The following is a 14615-nucleotide window of genomic DNA, read 5'->3' as shown; positions in this document are numbered from 1 at the left end:
AAAATGGATGTGAAAAATTGGGATAATGACATGTATGAATGAATGAGTTTGGTATGTGATTTTGGTATGTTTTGGTTTGGATGATAATTGGTTGGTGATTATATGACATGAATGAAGTATGTTTTGTGATTGAAATTGGTTGAAATTATGGTGCAATTGTGCTTTAATTTTGGACTTGTATGGATGACCATTAAGGGTGACAAATTGGCTTTGCAAATAGCATATTTTTGTCCACACAAGCAGAGACACGAGCGTGTGTCCTGGCCATGTGTGACACACGGTTACATTACACGACCGTGTGTCTCTTGGGGTAGTCCTACAATTTAAAGTCAGTCTTAAGCACGGCGTAGACACACGGACGTGTCTGGTGGCCGTGTGAGGCACACAGCCTTGACACATGGGCGTGTGTGACCATTTCGAAGGGTACACGGGCTAGACACACGGGTGTGTGTTTAGCCATGTGACCCAAGTCATTTTCGACCATAGCCAAGGCACACAAGCATGTCTCCGACCATGTGGTACAAGTCAGTATGCATGCCCTACTTAGCTATGGCTTAGACACACGGGCGTGTCTAATGCCGTGTGAGGTACACGGCCTGGTCACACTGGCGTGTGACCTCTGTAACATTGAAAATTTGTTAAGTTTATGAGAAATTTTGTATGTGCTCGGTTTAGTTCCGACCCCTTCCTAAAGCATGTTTAAGGTCTCGATGACCTAAGAAAGGGATTTTGAAACTATGTTGACTATGACGCAATGATGTGTGGATGATATTTGTGAATTGATTATTAAATGTTCCAATATGTCCAGTAATGCCTCATAACCCTAGTCTGGCAACGGATACGAGTTAAGGGTGTTACAGTAGCAGTAACGAAGGAGTGTAGTGCGTTATTACGGAATAAGCTACCTCTTAAACTGAAGGACCCTAGAAGCTTTACTATACCCTATTTTCAAGATGTTGGGAATAGGTGGAGTAAGACCCACAACTATGACATTTCAAATGGCGATCGATCTTTGGCTTACCTAGAAGGAAAGATCGAGGATGTTTTGGTACATGTAGATAAATTTATTTTTCCTGTTAATTTCATTGCCTTATGTTTTGAAGTAGATAAGGAAGTGTCGATCATCCTAGGGAGACATTTCCTAGCCAAAGGAAAATTATTAATAGACAATATAAAAGGTGAACTCACCATAAGAGTTCAAGATGATCAGGTAACATTTAATGTTCTTAATGAAATGAAATTTCCCGATCCGACGAAGGAATGTTCAGTGGTGGAGGAGTTAGAAATCTTAGTTTTTATGGAATGGGAGAATAATTTTGTAGAAGACCCATTGGAGAACACCTTAGGACTGAACCATTAGAAAATAGAGAAGGTAATGAAAATATGGCTTTGATGGAAGCCAATCTGAAGAACTATGTTCAACCAGCTCGATTTGAACCATTAGAGTTGGAAGCTCAAGAATTCGCACAACCAAAGTTATCAATCAAGGAACCACCCAAACTCGAACTTAAGGTACTTCCTTCCCATTTGAAACATGTTTATTTGGGTAACTGTTCTACTTTGCCTGTGATTGTTTCAACAGAACGAACAGAACACTAAGAGGATCAGTTGATCAAAGTTTTAAAGAAATTTAAAAAGGTGATTGGTTGGACCATAGTTGATATTCGAGAAATAAGCCTGTCCTTCTATATGCATAAGATTATCCTAGATGAAGGCGAAAGAGGAAGAATCAATGGGAACAGGAGAGTCAATCCAATAATGAAAGAGATAGTTTGAAAAGAAGTTATCAAATGGTTAGATGCGGGAATTATCTTACCCCAACTTAGATAGTTCATGGGTAAGTCCGATACAATGTGTACCAAAGAAAGGTGGAATCACGATTGTTGAGAATGAGCGAAACGAGTTAATCACAACGAGGATGACCACGGGTTGGAGAATCTGTATTGACTATAGAAAATTGAACAAAGCCACGCGAAAGGACCATTTTTCGCTACCTTTTATGGATCAGATGTTGGAATGAATGGCAGGTAACAAATTTTATGGTTTCTTAGATGGATATTTGGGATATAACCAAATAGTTGTAGTCCTAAAAGACCAACACAAAATGACTTTTTACTTGTATGTACGGTATCGTTTGCTTTTAGGTGAATGCCTTTCAGTTTATGTAATGCACCTGCCACATTTTAGTGATGCATGATGGCAATATTTACTGATATGGTAGAAAATTTTGTTAAGGTTTTCATGGATGATTTTTTTTGTAACACTTACGATATTTATTTGAGTAATTTGGCTAAGGTACTAAAGAGATGCGAAGAGACAAATCTTGTCCTTCATTGGGAGACATGTTATTTTATGGTGAAGGAGGGAATTGTCTTAGGACATAAAATTTCCAGAAGCAGGATTGAAGTTGATAAAGTGAAGGTGGATGAAATTGAAAAATTACGACATCTAGTTAGTGTGAAAGGAGTTTGAAGTTTTTTAGGCCATGCCGATTTTTATCGAATGTTTATTAAAAAATTGTCAAAAATTTCCAAGCCTCTGTGTATGTTATTAGAGAAAGACACCATTTTTTAGTTTAATAAAGCATGTTTGGAAGCTTTTGAAGAGTTAAAAAGTCAGTTAATCTCAACCTTAATAATCGTTACACCTGGTTGGAACTCACCGTTTGAGTTGATGTATGACACAAGTGATTTTTATCGTTGAAGCTGTCATGGGTCAAAGAAGAAACATAGTGTTTCATTCGATATACTATGCAAGTAGAACTTTGACAGGAGCCCAACTTAATTACACAGTAATTGAAAAAGAACTCTTTGCTATAGTTTTTTCTTTTGACAAGTTCCGTTCTTATCTCATAGTATGAAAGTCACAGTATTTACCAATTATGCGGCCATTAAACACTTCTTCACAAAACAAAGATATAAACCAAGGCTGATTCGATGGATACTTTTACTCCAAGAATTTGACCTTGAAATCCAAGACAGAAAAGTGTTGAAAATCAAGTAGCTAATCATCTGTCGAGGTTGGAACAAAATAAGGTAACTCATTCACTTGTTCCTATCAATGAGAATTTTCCAAAAGAGCATATCTTCAAAGTAAGTCAAGTTCTTGAAATTCTTTGGTTTGCTGATTATGCGAATTATTTAGCATTGTGGAATAATACCTCCCGGAATGACATACCAACAAAGGAAGAAACTCCTTCACGATAGTCAATATTATTTTTAGGAGGATTCATTTTTGTTTAAACAATGTGTAGATAATATAATTAAGAACTGCGTAGCTGGAAGCGAGATTGATGAGATCTTGTATCACTTCAATTCATCCCCTAGTAGGGGACACTTTGGTCATTCCCGTACTACAATAAAGATTTTACAAGTAGGATTGTGACACACATAACCCATACACATCATCGAATTAAGGTTACAACATATTACTGTACAATTTAGAAGAATCAATAACCGGTAGCATTAGGTTTATCAGATTAATTATTGAAATTCATAAATAATTAAGATTAGAATAAATCATGCATCTATAGGCCTTAAATCGAGCCTACGGGGCCTTAAAAAAAGTTTTAAAACAATCAGGGACGAATTCAAAACAAAATAGGAGATTTAGGACAAAAATCAAAAAATTCAAAACAAAGGTCACATGGTTGTGTAACAGAGCCCAGATCGTGTGGCTCCAGACATGGTCGTGTGGTTATCTTACATGCCTGTGTGACTACTCCACACGTCCGTGTGACCACCCGTGTATCTGCCCGTATAACTCTTTGACTTGGGTCACACGACTGTGTCAAAGGCTATGTGCCAGCCCGTATGAACCCTACACTTAACACACTTGGGACACACGCTTGTGTGAGTTGCCCATGTGAGACATATGGTCGTGTGACAGCCCGTGTCCTAGGCTGTGTGTTCCCAAAAATGACCCAAAATATGTTCATTTTTCATCCAAATGCTTAAGTACCTAAATCAAATTATAACACATGATCACAAGACCTCAAACCACACTCAAGAACAACCATAACATGTCAATTTAACAACCAAAAGACCTAACAATGTATCATTAATGACACCACCGTACACACACTTAACCAATTCATTTCCTTAAGCAAATATACAAGTCACATACATATTCATTATTGACTTATATTCAAACTCAACATACCATACCTTAAACATGTCATACTTACCATTTCATGTTAGACGACTTATGTACAAACCTAGGATTAAACATGCATACTTTATTTAGTTGCTCAAACCACAATATCAAAAGCACAACACATTCACATTACAAAATACTTATGAACCATTACAAACATGATCAAATGGTTCTATTATATGCCATATAAGCCAAGTTAAATTCAAAATCTACCAAAAAGGTCCTTAGTTAATGTGATTCTTCAAGTTAATTCGATCTCTTAAATTCCACAAAACGTAATCTACAAGGAAAGAGACAAAGACACGAGTAAGCTTACGTAAAGCTTAGTAAATGTTTCATTTAAATGATAAAGCTTATCGAATTAAGATAATAGTTTAATATAACAAGGTTATTGATAGAGTTCCTGTAAATAACAACTCACAAAGGTGAGTAATGTTCAACAATAGTACAAAATAATTCTTTACATTTCAATAACATTCAGAGATCAATAAAATGATGCTCGATGAACGATATATGAATACAAGTACCCAATTAACCATCCATAACACCCCAGGCACTCATAAGAGCTAATCCAACTGATAACACACCTCGGCACCAAGTGCCTAGCCTGAAGGCTAACGTCCACCCCCATAACACACCAAATAAGCATTTTAATATAACTCGATAGTCCAAAACAAATACAGGACCTTGATATATTCAGTGAATAGAGGATATATAGAAATCATCATCACATCTCAAAACAATCCTGTACCGAGCACAAATAACCTATTGGCATGCCAATTGTACTCTATCCTACGTTCATATAGCTCAGGGTATTTCATCAGTGATCAAGCGGTAATAACTTATTAATTCTATTTCCTTGTACAAGCATTAATTCATTAATCACATTAAATAACTTAGTCTATATAACAAGCATTTAAATTGTATTACAATTAAACCGAACAAAATTACAAAACTAAACTGCAACGATGTCAAAAGTACAAGGACTATTTTGTAACTTTCTTTTTTCCACGATTATGAACTCGTTCTTGGTTTCGAATAATAATTTCATTCAATTAACTAATTCTAACAAAAAAATTAAATCATTTTATGAAATTAAGTCTTTTTAGGCATTCTTTTACAAAATTACCCCTAACATTTTACATTTATACAATTTAGTCCCTAGGCCCCAAATGTGCAATTTAACCAATATTATTTAAAACCCAACCTAGTCAAATATTATAAGACCTCATTACAACCTATATTTATAGTTAATTCACAACAAGTCCTCTAAATTTCTACAATTTTAATGATTTAATCCTTAACATTAAATAATCAAAAACTACTTTACAAAATAGTCCTAACTAACAACCAAACTCAATATTATTTCACAAAGCTTCAAGAAAAACTCAAACTCAACAATGGCATAATCCAAAACATTTAGCAATTTTACAAATTAATCATTGGGTTAGCTAAATCAAGCTAATATGAGCTCAAAAACATAAAAAAATTACTAAAAACGGGAGGGATTTACACACCAAATCGAAGGACTAAAGCTCAACTGAAGCTTCCTCCAAAGTTTCTAGGGTGTTTGGCTTTTGAAAGAAAAAATGAATAAGATGGAGTTGTTTTTCCTATTTGATTTTGTTACAAATTTACTTATTTATTAAATAACTATTATACCTTTTATTGTTTCATCCAATTTTCATCAATAATTATGCCATTACCGTCCACTATGAAAAGAAAAGGTTTCATTACCATCCTAATATTTTAATTTACTTTTCTATAGATATTTGATAAGTTTAACTAATTGCAATTTACTTTTCAACTTTTTGCGATTTAATCTTTTTTTACTTAATTAACTATCCAAACGATAAAATTTCCTAACCAAATTTTAATACGAAAGTAATGACCTCGTAAATATTAAATAATTAATATTTATAGATTGACACGTTGGAGTTGGGGTCTCAAAACCACACTGAAAAATGGGATGTTATAAGGATTCTTTTGGGCTACAGTGTTCAAGGATGCATATGCATATATGAAAAATTGTGATAGATGCCAAAGGACTAGAGACATATCGAGGGGGAATGAGATGCCCTTGACAAACATTTTGGAGGTAGAATTATTTGACGTATGGGGTATTGATTTTCTAAGCCTGTTTCCTTATTCTTATGGTAACAGGTATATCTTAGTAACTGTGGATTACATATCCAAGTGAGTTGAAGCCGAGGCATACCCAATGAATGATGCTCAAGTTTTCATACGATTCCTACATAAGCATGTATTTACATGGTTTAAGACTCTTAGAGCTATAATTAGTGATGAAGGATCTCACTTTGTAAATAAATGACTTAAGTGGTTGCTTGACAAGTATAATGTGAAACACAAAATTGCCATTGCCTATCATCCACAATCAAATGGGCAAGTTGAACGGGTAAATCATGGGATCAAAGGTATTCTTAAGAAGGTGGTTCGATGTAAAACAAAAGATTGGTCTCGAAGGCTCGATGATGCTCTATGGGCCTATCGAACTACTTTTAAGACACCGTTAGGAATGACTCCTTATCGGCTAGCCTTTGGAAAGGCATGTCATTTGTCACTTGAGTTGGAAATTAAAGCTCGCTGGGCTTTGAAACAATTAAATTTGGATCTTAAACAAGTAGGAGAGTGAAGAATGTTACAACTTGACGAATTGGAGGAGTTGAGGTTATTTTCATACAAGAATGCCAAGATGTGTAAAGAAAAGATTAAGAGATGGCATGACAATCATATACAACCTCGTGAATTTAGATAAGGACAAAAAGTGTTGTTGTTTAATTTGAGACTAAGATTATTTTCGAAAAAGCTCAAATTCTGATGGAAAGGACCTTACACCATTCACAAAGTTTATCCATATGAAGTAATAGGATTACACAACAACAAGGGAGGTATGTTTAAAGTTAATGGTCAAAGTCTCAAACATTATTGGGATGACGAAGTTGAGCGAGAGGAAACCTCTTTCAAACAAATAGACCATTGATTTTTCATTTTTTTTTAGTAAATGACATATTTAGAAATTATTTTTCTTGAATTAGTACATTAAATTAAATCTCTAAGGAGATTCGAACTTAAGCAGGACCATTTGTGACCGTTTCAACCTTTCCTGGGATATTGATTTAATATAATTTTCTGAGAAGAAGCTTTCTAAGTAATTCAGAAGAAAATTTTATTTTTATTTTTATTTGCAATTTTAATTGTATTTGTTTATGCTTAATAAGAGATTCATTTGGCCTAAATAAAAATCAGTTTATTTTCCTAGTTTAGTTTAACTCTTCAAATAATTACAGATTGGGCTTGAGGCCCAAAATAGTAAAGAGGAGGAAATTACCCATGTTATTACTGTCTATATATCCCCCCAAACCCTAAAATTTTACCGCCATCTTGATTCTTTTCATGCTTGTTGCCCAAGCATCCCTTCTAGCTAAATTTTAGCTAAAATTTACCTTAATCTACTACTATATAAACCCTTATCTACCATCATATTTTTCACACCATTCAAGCAATTAGCTTCAACCCTAGCCACCTACTTCTTTCTTCTTAGCCGTTGGCCTCAAATCCCAAAAATTCTCTTCAAATTTCCTCTCATTGTCACAAAACCTAACTATCGTTGCTGCACACCTTTCGGCTGTTACAAAGCCTTAACTGGAGCAACCCCACCGCCACCGCAAAATCTTTACCGTCGCAATGGCCACCTCAAAAAGCCAAAATTTTCTTTATTTTTTGAGAAAAGTTTCCATGTCTCGCAAAAGAACTAGTCTTCCAAATCCATAGCTGAAAATCCAATTTTGATTCAAGATGAGGAAGCAAGGGAAAGATTTAATTCTATTTATAGATTGAGAATGGAAGAATGTGAATTGAACTATATTTATAATAAATCGAATATTGGTCACCCTATTAGTTGTTCAGACCGAGTTGGATATAGTTGGCATGCCATAGGGTCAAAATATTGATTGAAAATCATTGTTGTTGGGCGACCTAGGTAGTAGATTGTACACATAGAGTCATCGTTTCCGAACAAATCGGGGTGATAGGTTAATCAGATTGAAAAAACCATCATTGTTCGACAATCTGAGGTGGTAGTATGGACATGTATAACGTTATCGTTAAGAGTAACCTAGGGTGACGGATCTAAATATCCATTCCAAGTCCATATCCGGTTAATATGGTTATAAATACTTGAATTGATTAAATGATATATGAAATGAAATGATTGTACAAAACAAATTGCGAACGAGCACTGTGGGCTGTTTGAATATGAATGAGATAATAGGCTAAAAAATGGTTAATTGTTGTTATGAAATTGAATATACATGTACCTATAGAAGACAATATGAAATGTATTGATACTATGTGATATGAATGTAATAAGGTAAATTAGGTATACATATAGTGAATTGTTATGTAAGATAGCTATATGCAAGTTATGTATTAATGTCATTTTTAGTATAAATATGTATATGATTTGGTTGCAAGTTGATTATATACTTTTCTATACGATAATAAAAGTGTTTTGGTATGAAATTGCATGAGATTAGGTTATAAGTTGAAATTGTATAGAATGTATGCATTCGCTTTTATTTGTTTATTTTGGCTTGAATCATAGAAATACCATTGAGTGTACAATTTGATTTCTCCGTGTGTAGGTATAGTAAATTTTCGATAGTTCGAGCAGTTGATCCAATATCCAGCCATTGATTTCTAAATAATTTTTTTGGTAAATTATTGCTTTGTTTAAGTGTGGCATGTACCTAACTTGAGACATTTTTGGTGTAACATTACACCTATATGAACTTTTGAATTAAAATTTTGATGTATGGAAATTGGTCATTTGGATCCAACGTGTATATAAGTTCAAGATATGGTTTAAAATATATTAAAAGTTACAATTTTTTATGGCATTGATGAATAGATAGGTATGTTTAAGATTTTGAATAAAATATGCTAGATAGTTAACTTATAAGTAATATGACATTGGTATATAGTTGAATAAGGTGTTATAGTTCATGAATTGATTCATGAAGATTGCATATTTTGGCTAAAAGTATGATATGAATGTGTATATTAGTTGATTGGAAATTTTAGGTTGATGTTTCATTTAGAAATTAGAAGAAACAGTCTATGTCGTCACAACGTCGAGCAAGTGTCGTCGTGACGAGATCAAGTTACCATTCCACGATGCGATTTCTAGTATTGGTTGCTACAACAAGGCCAAGTTAGTATGTTGCGTTGCGACAAGGAACCTCCAATGTCGCGATGTCAACTTGAGGTTTTGTATATATTATAGTTTAGCTCTAATTCGATCTAGGGTTAGCATTAGAGCATTCGTAAGCTAATATAAGACCCAAAAATGAATATATATCATTTTATATACCTAATTTCCTTGCATTTTAATATTTAATGATGTGAGTTGGATTATAAATTGTTCATAGTTACTTCAAAAATAAATGTGACACATTATTGTTCGGACTCGGCAATTAGGTCAACTATGGGGTGTTACATACACGTCACAATTAAGGTACTTCCTTCAAACTCAACTTGGTTACTTTTTATTGTATATGCAAGTATTAGATTTTGAGAATGTAGACTTCTTTGGAGTAATTTAAAGTTAATAGCTAATAACCACGAGATGCCTTGTCTTATAATGAGTGACTTTAATGAAATTCTAACTCAAACAAGATAGTTGGTTTACTACCTTCACAATCTAGATTATGAGAATTTCACCGATGTCTCAATGATTTTTAAGTCCTTAAGCTTGCTTTTAAGGGACCTTATTTTACTTGGACTAATGTTTGCAAGCTTTAGTTTCTTATCAAGAATGATTGGATCACGTTTTTGTCAACCCTAATTGGAGGCTTCTTTTCTCGAATGCCTAAGTTGTCCATCTCCCAATAATTAGTTTGGATCACCGGCTTTTCAAGATTTTGCTTGAAAACGTTTAGTGGAGGAAAAGAGACAACCTTTTTCATTTCCAACAGATGTGCTTTAGTCATCCCACCTTCCCGAGCATTTTAAAATACTTTTGGAATGATTATAATCATCTACTCATACCAAGTATTGAGGGCTTTATAGAGTATCTCCGAGAATTGAATAAACATACTTTTAGGGATGTCTTTAAAAGAAAAAGAAAAAAAACTTCTCGCTAGAATTGTTGGGGCCAAAATAGCTATTGATCGAGAACCAATGATTTTCTCATGAAGCTCCACAAATTTCTTTTAGATGAGTGACAAGATGTATTGCATCAAAAAGAGTTATATAACTTTGAAGTCAATGGTGGATTAGACACTAAAGGTTGAGAGAAATACCAAATTTTTTCACATTTCTATGATCATCCGTAAAAATAACAACAAGACAGTTGGGCTAAAAAATAGTGAGGGCAAATGGATCACTAATTGACCTATTATTGTTGAGATGATTAGGAATTATTTTGTCAACCTTTTCTCGACTTTTCTTGAGTCTACCAGTAGACAAATCCCTCATTTGGACACTCCCTAGCCCATTTTATTAGATGGGGATGTGCAACTTTTATGCACTCCAATGACTTCTTGTGAAGTCTCTAAAGCATTTTGGTCTCTTAAACCTCATAAAGCTTCAAGACCCGATGGACAACACTTATTCTTTTTCCAAAAATGTTGGACAATGTCTGGGATAAATTATTGGGATGGTTAATAAGGTTTTTTTCTTTTTCAAAGTTACCGGAAGACATCAATGAAACTTTAATCTCATTGGTCCCTAAAACAAAATTTGTTTCTTCTATTCAACAATTAAAGCCTATTAATTTGTGTAATACGAATTATAAGGTCATCATTAAGATCATGGTTGCTAAGGTTCAACCCTTCCTTCATAAGTTGATATTCGTTTTCCAAGGTAGCTTTTTACTAGGGTGTTAGACTTTTAATAATGCCATAACTTTTCAAGAATTCGTCCACTCTATGAAACGAATGAAAGGCAAAAAAAGAGCCATAGTCATTAAGATTGATCTAAAAAAAGCTTACGATAAACCTTATACTCTAGTGTGTCCACCACTTCCACATCAATCATTCTAAATGGCTCCAAGCTTGAAAGATTATTTCCCTCGAGGGGCATCAGACAAGGTAACGCGCTGTCCCCTTATATTTTTATCCTATGCATTGAATATTTGAACCATTTGATCTTTAAAGCAATTGAGAATAAGGAATGGGAATCGATTAAGGTGTCAAAGAGAGGCCACACCTCTACCATTTTTTTTTTGCAAACAATGTTATTTTGTTTGCAAAGGTTAATATAAGATCTGTTGAGTCAATTAAAGATACCATTAAGATATTCATGGTTCAGTCAGGTCAAAACATTAATTTCCAAAAATCTAAAATCCTTTTTTCCCCAAGTATTAATGGAAGCCAAAGACCTTAGGAAGTACATTGGATACCCGATTCATACCGCTAGAGTGTTTCGTAAAGAGTATGACTTCATTTCCATATGATGCCATAACCCACTAGTTATGGTCTTACACGATATGGTGCCATGGACTTTTCCTTTTAAAGAATCGTGTTTAAAGTCTCAATGGACCCTTTTAGATGAATTCGTGGAAACAAAAACAGACTCATCATACTCTGACTCACTCTTAATAGACATAACTCATAACATGCTCTCAACATTCATTATACATTCCAATTGTTCATAAACAAGCATATTTCTATTTCCAGATTCACATCACATACTTAGTTTATCATATCTCATGTAATTTATACATACACGGTCTATCAAACATTCATTCTACACAGGATGGTCACACCATACTTCTCTAGCTTCAATTCCATAATTTATTTACTTTTCACAGAAGTTTCTAAAATACATAATCACACATACGAGAGTCGGCTTAAGGAATGACTTGATAAGAATGTGTAGTTGCTTGAGCTCTAGATTCAAGATCCTTTCAAGAGTTGCAGCAACTATTGCCTTTTAAAATAAAAGAACACTATAAAAATCCATTCGAATAACCTTTCCATCATCTTAAACACACATAACCCGTAAACAAAGCCTTACTTCTTCAAGCATTCCTGTAGATCTACTTTTTAAAGCCATAAAACTCACCTCAACATGGAGAAATTTCTAGAAGAATCCAAAGTTTCATATTCAGCTTAAAAAATGCTCCTCATTTCCTCCAACCTTAGATTTCAATATTTTTCAAAAGAGAAGCAGAGAACTCCCTTTATTTCAACTTGAAAACCTATTGAAATAGTCAAAGTTTTTGTTAAAACTTGACAAATGTCATATCACTATTGACTTGTCTTATCAAGAGTCTACAACTTTCAGGAAAACTAATTGAGTACTTCTTCTTTCTATTTTAACTATCATGGTTCACGTTCGGTTAGTTCCTAACCAACTTACCTTATAACTTAACCTATACAGTATCATGCGGAAAAGGGTGTACTACTTCTGACGTGGGCTCATACCTTCAATATCTATTTACCTAACCATATCCTTCTTCCAATGAATCACAATAATCTGGTATGGTGCTCTCAACATCTTGAACATACAACTGTGTGCGCCCCCATATACGCTAGAAAAAGCACTTAGGCAATTACCAATTCGCCAATTGTACTTTTCAAAGACTATGCCAGACCTTGTGCCCGCTAGAACTAGGGTGTTATAGGCTTATTCAAACAATTCTTATACTTAGTCAAATTCTTATACTTTACACTCACTCAAAACTTACTCTTTATACCTTACTTCCATACATATCATTTGAACACCAGGGTTTCACCAGGCAGGATGTTACACGATGTCCCTCCAAAACCATATTGTTCTACCCATCCAACATTCAGATCAAATTCAAATCCTTGTACAGACGATCGCCTATCAACAAACGCTATTGGAACCTTCGTACACGAGTCTTCAACTCCATATTGTTGACTTAATGGAGTGACATTTAGAACGGGCTCCACATCCGCTAACTCAGAAAACAATTGAACTGGTTTAGTGTTCACGTTCTCAGTCAAACAATTAAGTGCGATCATTGTCTCCACCTACAAGTTCCATCTAGGCAAATTTGATAGGATTTGATGAAATTGGAAATTTGTAGAATAGTCCAGGCATCTCCTCCCACAACATCGAACTATTTTTGCATTAATCTTTTGTTTCATATCTTTGAGTTTTACATTCTTATTAAATTTCATTCCTATTTGCTGGCGAGATTCAAATATACAACCAACTGATATTTGTAAAATTACCTCTTTGAAATGAATATATACAAAGAATTGGTTAATCATCTTTGATGGAATATATGTAAAATAAATTTTAAAATATTAGTTTTTTTAAATAGTAGCTCTTACGAAAAGAAATGTAATTACATACAAATAATTACAAGCTAACCTTATAAACTTGAACTTAATTTTTAAAAAACCTACACAAATATGTCTTCTTCTTTTTCTCTATTTTCTCCCCTTCTACTGAACACAAATATTCATTTTTCTCTCTTAAATAGACATAAAAATTTCAACAAAATCAAAAACATTCAAAATATACAGTTTTTTGGCTAGGATGGGGTTATATATTTTGGATGGTGCCGTCTGACAGCATGGCAAGACCACCAATTGGTGGCACCATAAATTAATTTTTTTCATTCTCTTCACAAATATTTAAAAAAACACACATTGGTGCCGCCTGACACATCGGCATCACTCATTAAAAAAATTATTTTCCTGACATTATGCCATTGCTGTCGCCTGACACACCGGCGACACCTATTAAAAAATTTTCCCTGACAACCACCAATGCCGCCTTACATAGCGACACACCAATAAAGATTATTTTTTCCTTTTTTTTCATTGATAGATTTTTTAAAAATAAATTGGATTGGTGTCGCTTGACAGACCGACATCACCCATTAAAAAAATATTTTTTTCCTTTTTTTTCTCCACTAAAAATACTCGTATTTTTCATAGGTAATTCAAAAAATACATGGTTGTCGCCTGACACAATAGTGACACAAAAAAATTCTTTTTAAAAAAATTAATGATTAGAAAGAAAAGAGGGTGGCATTGCCGGTTGATCAGACAACAACGACTTCCACTATGATAAACGAGTTATTTTCATGATTAATTAATATTTTAAAGTTAGATAAAATCTTTAAAATTTCCAAAGTGTTATTATTTATGAAAATATTACTTAGCATTATGATAAGAAAATGAATTAACTATAAAAAAAATATAAAAAATATTTATCAGTCAATCTAATAAATAATTTAAAATGTTTGTAAAATAAAAAGTTAAAACATTTATAAAAAAAATATTATCATAGATAGATTTTATTAAATATTAATAATTTAAAACTATGTTATAAATTACTTTTAATCTAATATTTTTAATAATTATTTTTATTCTTATCTATCATTATAATTACATTTAAATTTAAACACTCATCTATCTAATCATATTTTTAACCTCATTATCTGCAAGGAGAAT

General features: G+C 33.5%; 1 pseudogene; it reads right to left on the bottom strand.

Annotated features, from left to right (window-relative positions):
- LOC121215979 (small ribosomal subunit biogenesis GTPase RsgA 1, mitochondrial-like) overlaps positions 1 to 13169 on the bottom strand; it is a 45716-nt pseudogene extending 32547 nt beyond the window's left edge.
- Positions 13170 to 14615: the final 1446 nt, after the last annotated feature.

Source organism: Gossypium hirsutum, chromosome A01 (genome assembly GCF_007990345.1).
Source record: "Gossypium hirsutum isolate 1008001.06 chromosome A01, Gossypium_hirsutum_v2.1, whole genome shotgun sequence".
Lineage (NCBI taxonomy): Eukaryota > Viridiplantae > Streptophyta > Magnoliopsida > Malvales > Malvaceae > Gossypium > Gossypium hirsutum.
The sequence above is the reverse complement of the archived record's forward strand: the minus strand, read 5'-3'. Positions and strand labels throughout refer to the sequence as shown.